General features: G+C 39.7%; 1 pseudogene; it reads right to left on the bottom strand.

Moving 5' to 3' along the window:
- Positions 1 to 2,772: 2,772 nt before the first annotated feature.
- On the bottom strand, positions 2,773 to 5,252 carry LOC107659623 (E3 ubiquitin/ISG15 ligase TRIM25-like; annotated as a pseudogene).
- Between the last annotated feature and the right edge of the window lie 3,167 nt (positions 5,253 to 8,419).

Raw genomic sequence — 8,419 nt, 5'->3', positions numbered from 1 at the left:
ATTTGGATCAAAAAGTGAGCTGACGGGAATCTGATAAAGATAAAACACATAATATGCATCTATCAAGTAATACATGACTTTCAATCATCAAAACACAACATAATTTATTCTATTGAGGTTTTTACATATGTATGGAAAGCACCAGTTATTTTAGACATATTAGAAGAAAAAAAAACTTGCCTCACTGTTATCAACATATCTTCTTATAGTTGGTTGAAAATGTATAATTAAAGTGCCCCTATTATGGATTTTTGAAAATTACCTTTCATGCAGTGTGTAACACAGCTCTAAGTGAATGAAAACATCCTTTAAAGTTTTCAGTCTGAAAGTGCACCATGTATAAAGTTATTGTCTCTCAAAAGAAAGAGTCGAATCATTGAAACGAGTCGATTTTAAAACGAATCCCAAGCCGTTTCATGTTGACGGCAACATGAAACATTAGCATATTGCCGCCCACTTGATGGTCTTTTCCGTTGGGCTGAATGAAAATGCAAATTCTTTATTTTTCCACTAGGTGCCGCTTTTGGAGCAGTAAAAATAGCTGTTTCCCCGGTAACGCTGTACACAAAGCAGCACTGTGCTCACAAACACTGCTTTATCAGGCATTACAGGCATGATGAAATGAAAATGAGACCAATCGGACCAATCACTGCAGATTAGCGTCAAGCAAAGGAGGGGTTTGGAAAAATGAATCGTTGAGCGAATCGTTTGGGAGTCGTTGAGCAAGTAAGGCAAAAATAAATGCATATTATAAGACAATGAAAGTGTTTTTTGACCTTGCATGCATGTCAACCTGTTGTTGGGGACTCCCAAAGCCAAAATGTGAACCTTTCATTAACCATAATAGGGGCACTTTAAAGGAGTCATCGGATGCCAATTTTCCACAGTTTGATATGATTCTTTAGGGTCTTAATGAAAAATCTATAGCATACTTTGGTTAAAATTTCTCAATGGTAGTGTAAAACAACACCCTTTTTACCCAGTAAAAAACAGCTTTTTGACAGGTTAAAACAGTTTACAGCAAGCCATTTTCTTGCATGTTCCTTTAAATGCTAATGAGCTCCGCTCACCCCACCGAGATATATCCAGCTGCAGACCCGCAGCACCAGCAGTTTCAGAACCGCAGCCACAGAACCGGAAGTGAGGGGCGGAGTTATTGACAACGAGAGAGCACGGTGAGTAGTCCTTCATATTTCATCTTGTGTTCAGGGGAGTTATTTTTGTAGGATTGTCATAACAAAATGGGCCTAAGAGTGAATTGTTCATTTGATACATTGTAATTTGAATTCATGTAAGATTGTCACGACAAAATATGCCCAAGAGTGAATTGTTCATTTTGTAAGTTTTCATGCAGGATTGTCATCACAAAATGGGCTTAATAGTGAATTCTTCATTTTATAAACTTCAATTTAATTATTGTGTACATTTTGATTGTTACTTTTAAAATTATGCTGCTGTTTGTGTGTGTTTTATTGAAATGTTTTAGTTTTCATATAGAAAAATGTATGATGCACGTGTTCTTGACTTTGCAGTAAACATTTATTTTGAATCTTGTGATTAAAGTATCTTTCACATAAAATGCCCAGAAGTTTCAAACATTATTTTTTAATATCACAAACAGGAAATAACTCGCATAATACAATGAAACGAATAACTGTGTAGGCCTACAACTAAATTAGACAAGATTAATGTTTATAAAATGCTTAATATATCATTATAAAATGCATACATACATAAAGTATGACGTATCGTGTGTAATAAAAGCAAATTACCCCTTAAAAACCATAAGGTGGCGCTACTCTATTAAAAAATGTAAGCTCCGCCCCTCACTTCCGGTTCTGTGGCTGCGGTTCTGAAACTGCTGGTGCTGCGGGTCTGCAGCTGGATACTATTGACCCCGCCCCTCTCTTCCGAGTCGCTCTTTGAGAAACTGTAAACGTAAGCCGCATTCATCGTGAAACTGGCCACCTAGCACGTTATTAGGAAAGGCAATTTGCAAAGATTCATAAAAGAACCTTATACTCATTCGTCTGTAGGTGAGGCTGGATCACGAATGATTCGCGTGAACAAACGCATTAAGGTAGATCGGGGGTGCATTCCCTTCAAAAACAAACGTAGGCTCAGATGTCAGGAGTAAATGACGACTGCTATGTTCATTATTACATCCAACAACAGAACACCTCAATCGCTTAGGAGCCATTCTTGTCTACAACCGCTCTGGGAGTCGAAACAATGGCGGACTGATGACAGCTCACTCAGGGCGGGTCTGTGATAAAACGCTAGTGTCAATCAACAATCGTGGGAGGGGCCTGCCAGTGTGACGTCACACTGCCAAGAATCTGAGAATGGCTTGATATGAGAAAGATTTTTATCATTATAAGGTGGATGTGTACGCACACTGCCAAGACAAACTTCAGTTCAAATAACATGTAAAAGTGAATTTTGCATCAGATGACCCCTTTAAAAATCCATTTACATTTTCTATTAGTTTTTTAGTTCTGTTGAAATGTTTTAGAGATCTTTTAACAGCTCGATCACAGACAGTAAAGTTTAGCTAAAAATGCTTAATATATGTTATTTGTGAATATATTAAAATGCTATGCTATGTGTAAACTGATATGTTTATACAAAGTTTAATAAAAACACAGTTAAAACAAAATGCTTAATATATAAATGTATGAATATTTTAAAGATTTATTTTAACTACAGTAATGTGTTGTATTTAATAAGAAATAAAGTCTGTCTCTTTATGTACATGTGTGATTATAGAGACTTACACTGGAGGAACTCCTCGTGGGTCTTGGGTTCAGAGGTGATGATCTTAATGTTTCTTACTATGTAAACCAGCAGACATTTGTATTGTCTGCACTGATAAGCTACCACTAAATATTGTAGAAACTTAATTTGCTGTAAAGTTGCTTTGCAATGATTTGTATCGTGAAAAGCGCTGTACAAATAAACTTGACTTGACTTATTGTCAATATTGTAAAATAATATCAAATAATTAGAAATTAAATTGAAATTATATCTAAAAACATTCAATTTAATATCCATTATCTATTTTTCTACATGACATCATATGAAACATGTCAGGAAATTTTAAGCTTACCTCTACCAGATAACATTTCTATCTCCTCTCTGCAGAAATGCTCCAGTTTCTCTCTCAGATGAGACAGATTTACCAACATCATCAAAAGTGATACGAGAACTGACAGTGATGTTGGGTGAGTCTGTAGATCCAGGAGGGACAGAGAGAGACTGGAAACTCTACACAGACACAATAAAAACACCAGCTAAAGACACAGAAACATTTGATAGAAACACAATCTCTGTACAACATGCTCTTCCCTTCCTATAGACCACTGTCGTGTTTGTCTGTTACCTGGAGGAAATGGATGTGATGGTCTGTGTGTAAAAGCTGCTCCAGCTCAGCGTCTCTCTTCTTCAGATCTTCAATCCCCTGCTCCAGTCGCTTCAGTTGTTCTTCAGCTCGACTCACTGCAGCCTTCTCCTGATCTCTGATCAGCTGTGTCACCTCAGAGCGGCTTCTCTCAATGGAGCGGATCAGATCAGTAAAGATCCTCTCACTGTCCTCCACTGCTGTCTGTGCAGACCGCTGTTAGGACACACAAAGAGAGAAGCATCAGAATCAGTCCATTCACTCAGCTCTTAGGCTGATGATACTCGGGGCTACTTTTTGAGCAATGTTGCTGGGCAACTTTGGCTAATGTTGCCATCAATGGGCAACCAGGTGCCCACAACCGATCTAAAGTATCCAGATAAAAATTTGTTACCCATTCTCAATGGGAAAGTGCCCAAGCAACATTGCTCAAAAAGTTGCCCGGCAAAATTGAACAAAAAGTTGCCCCGTGTATCATCAGCCTTACTGCTGCCTCACACAGCCTGTTCCCCACAGTGGGCTTCAGTGGGACTGAAAGAGCTCCAGCACTGGCTCCTCGCTGACTGACTGGAAGAGAGTCCTAACTGAGTCTGAAACGGCTCTTCAGCAGCCAGCAGTTGTTCTCAAAACTCACCATGTAAGACTTTACAGCCTCTCTCAGCTTCTCAAGCTCCTTCTGTCTCTCCTGGATTCTCTGCTGGAATTTTCTTTGCATCTCACACAATTGTCTCTGTAGGATTAACAAATAATCATGTATCTGAATCATATTGCATGCTAAAAACAAGTAAATAGCTATCTTTCGGGATATGGTATAATATCAGTTTGTACCCGTTTCTCAGTCCTCTCTGCAGCAGCTGATACAGTCTCATGGTTTTTGTGTACATCCAACATACACAGATAACATACACAGTGCTGATCTGTACGACCAGTCCAGTAGTTTCTTATGTTGAGGGCAGATCATCTCCTGCAGTCGTCCTGTGGCGTCCATTAAATGGTGTTTTTTACTTTTGAAAAAACCTTCATGTTGTTTGACAGTAAGATTCCAGACACACCAGACAGGACTTGATGGCTTTATATTTTCTCCCAGTACAGATGTCGCACTCCACATCTCCAGGTTCAGCATAACACTGAGCAGGAAGAGCAGCTTGTACTTTTGACTTCTTGCGTTTCTCCACCACTTCAGCCAGCATGGTGTTTTTACCTAAAACAGGTCTTGGAGTGAAGGTCTGTCTGCACTGAGGGCAGCTGTAGACTCTCTTCTGATCATCCTGATCCCAGCAGCCTGTAATACAGCTCATACAGTAACTGTGTCCACATTGGCCACTGGATCCTTCAGTAGAGCCAGACAGATTGAACAACTGAACTGATCCCGAGTAGGGCTGCACGATAAATCGCATGCGATATTTAACGCGCATCTTGTCAGAAATCCGGTTCTGTAATCAGCGGTAAATCTCCATCACCTGCGGGCTTTCACATTGAGCAGCATTAACTACACAGAGCCGTTGTTCACTGACGAGTTGCGCAAAAAATCGCGCGAATATGAACGTGGTTTTGCGCAGCTCATCAGGACAGGTGACCAATAGTATTACCGCTGATTACAGAACCGGCTTTACTGATAAGATGCGCGTTAAATATAGCATGCGATTTATCGTGCAGCCCTAATCCTGAGCCAAAGAAATACTGGATTCTGCCATTTTACTGCACGGACTCACAGGTAGAGATACATTCACAACAATTCGACAGCAGGTTAATTTCGATTTCTCTGAACTGAAACATGTCCTGGTCCCTAAACACGTGCAAATTTGGCAGTCATATTACGAACACGACCACTAGATGGCAGTCTTATACAGAAAGTCACTACAGTACAACGTATAATGAATGATACATTCAATTCAATACAATTTTCATATTGTATATTAAAAATCTGTTGTTTATGTTGATTGTAACGCTCATACTCTTGTTTTCCCACAGGATTATCAAGTATCTGAAGCCTTTTACATTCTTTGTGAATGAATGACCCTTTAAATGTGAATTACATTTACATTTATGCATTTGGCAGACACTTTGGCTCAAACTGGCTTGCATTGCATTCATGGTATACATTTTATCAGTTCAAACCCAGGGCTTTTGTGTCACTAGCACCATGATCTACTGTTACAACTACAGGAAAGCTATTGCTCAGTGTTCTTGGTATTAGTTTTCTCTCAGTGAGACATACCAATAAGTGGTTGGGTGTTTACGGTTCTGTAGTGCTTAGGGTTTGTATAATGTAGGCCAGTGCTTAAAGAATAAGACTGACCTTGCAGATCCTCATTCTCACTTGATAAAAGTAATGTTACAAATCATCTTTTATTTAAGTTTTAATTCCATTGAGTAAAAATTAAGTGCACTCCCTCTGTTTTAATAATGATAATTAGAGGTCATTTGTTTATGTAAGACTCGGGATACCCAGAAATTGCTGAAACCAAAAGAATAAGATTATGACAGACACAAATGGATTTAATGTTATTTAACACAGTTCATTTAAATACATTTATTTCAGTTTAAAAGACAATTTCATACATAATAAGCATCATTGCATGTGATCAATAAAATCAGTAAATAAATAAATTAATACTGTATTGATAATATTTGGAGTAAACATAAGAATAAATGTCAAAATTCAAAATATGGTTATGATATCTTCAGAGTATCTTTTACTATATTATTTGTAGAAAGTCTGTACTATTTATATTGTTAGAGTGTCGCTTTTGAAAAGAAAAAATTTAGTCCTGTGAAAAATTTGCTAGCCCAAAGCCCAGCATAGAGAGGCTGAGTGAATGTGGTGTGGACTCTGTGAATGAGGGTCATTGTGTCAGAGACGCTGTAGAAGGACAGAGTTCCTGCACTGTGATCCACATACACTCCTATTCTAGAGGAGCTGGAGACTACAGGGAGTTTAGTCCTTTCGTTATTGTGCCAGAATGAGCAGCTGGAGTCCGAGCAGTACAAACTCCAGGCCTGTTCATTACGTCCAAACTCACATGTGTCATAATTGTCATCATCATCATCACCCTCTCCCTTCCTGCTGATGCTCTTATATGACACTGATATATCCACCTTACCCCTCCACTCAAACTCCCAGTAACAGCGTCCACTCACACTCTTCACACAACGCCTGCTCCACAGTATCAAATCTGTCTGAATGATCAGGACACCTGTTTTTTAGAAGTGTATTTAATCACTCTGTTCCCCTTAGACAGGCAGAGGTTTTTATCGTGTTAGCATCCTCTGTGAACTGGAAGAAATCTGATAGACAAAACACAACCTGCATCTAAATAAGAAATCTAATTTTAAAATATTAACATTAATCGATTGTGTTAAAACAAAAACAAAACAATAAAACAAGGTACTGTGAACATTGTTAGGTGTTTTGTGAACTTTTACTAGATACTAACCACATGCTTCTCTCTAAACTCCTGCCTCAAAATACACATTCAAATTTTTTTTTTTACTGCTGCCTCACACAGCCTGTTCTCCACAGTGGGCTTCAGTGGGACTGACAGAGCTCCAGCACTGGCTCCTCGCTGATTGACTGGAGGAGAGTCCTAACTGAGTCTTAAACAGCTCTTCAGCAGCCAGCAGTTGTTCTTCTGCTCAAAACTCACCTTGTGAGACTCTACAACCTCTCTCAGCTCCTCAAGCTCCTGGTTTGTTCTCTGGGTCTCCTCCAGATGTCTCTGCAGGAAAATCAAATAAGAGAAATCTGATGTTACTGCATGATATAAGCAATTAAATTGCCTCAAGTATGAAAGCCTCATAACATCCTATAAGAACTGTTTTGAAAATGATCTTTGATTATATAGAGATATGTGATTATGGAGACATTATGTAGCATAACTTCTGAATTCATACCGGTTTCTCAGTCAGGTATCTGCTGCAGCTGATACAGTGTCATGGTTTTTGTGTTCATCCACCATACAAAGATAACATATACAGTGCTGATCTGTACGACAGAAAATCTCCAGCAGTTTCTCAAGTTGAGGGCAGATCATCTCCTGTAGTGGTGTGGTGGCATCAGTCAATTTGTGTCGCTTTCCAGAGTGAAATTCTTCATGATGCTCAAAAAGAGTCTGACAGCAAAACTCCAGACACACCAGACAGGACTTGATGTCTTTGTTTTTGTTCCCAGTACAGACATCACACTCCACATCTCCAGGTTCAACGTAAAACTGAGCAGGACGAGCAGCTTGACGTTATGTCTTCTCCACCACTTCATCCAGCATGGTGTTTTTACCTAAACCAGGTCTTGGAGTGAAGGTCTGTCTGCACTGAGGGCAGCTGTAGACTCTCTTCTGATCATCCTGATCCCAGCAGCCTGTAATACAGCTCATACAGTAACTGTGTCCAGGTAAGGGTCACTGGATCCTTCAGTAGATCCAGACAAATTGAACAGCTGAACTCATCCTGAGCCAAATAAATACTAGTTCCTGCAATTGTACTACGTGCACTCACAGATAGAGCGACATCTAACAGCTTGAGCTTAGTTTCGATTTCTCTAAACCTACATTTCCTGGTTCTGTCTGTTTTCACTGAGGGCAAGCTGTAGACTCTCTTCTGATCATCCTGATCCCAGCAGCCTGTAATACAGCTCATACAGTAACTGTGTCCAGGTAAGGGTCACTGGATCCTTCAGTAGATCCAGACAAATTGAACAGCTGAACTCATCCTGAGCCAAATAAATACTAGTTCCTGCAATTGTACTACGTGCACTCACAGATAGAGCGACATCTAACAGCTTGAGCTTAGTTTCGATTTCTCTAAACCTACATTTCCTGGTTCTGATCGTTTTTATACAGTCTATAGCTGTGTCCCAATTCAAAGACCGCATCCTTCGGAGGACGGGTCCTTCGAAAGATGCAGCCGACACGGCCTTCGAAGGACGCTCCGAGTCTAGCCTTCGCAGAATTTCCTGATTGCCCCAGCAGGTGTTCCCGATTAATGCTCCTGTCGCGTGGCAACGGTGCAAGAAGAGAGCTG

This window comes from Sinocyclocheilus anshuiensis, unplaced genomic scaffold (assembly GCF_001515605.1).
Source record: "Sinocyclocheilus anshuiensis isolate Anshui unplaced genomic scaffold, SAMN03320099.WGS_v1.1 scaffold850, whole genome shotgun sequence".
NCBI lineage: Eukaryota > Metazoa > Chordata > Actinopteri > Cypriniformes > Cyprinidae > Sinocyclocheilus > Sinocyclocheilus anshuiensis.
The sequence above is the reverse complement of the archived record's forward strand: the minus strand, read 5'-3'. Positions and strand labels throughout refer to the sequence as shown.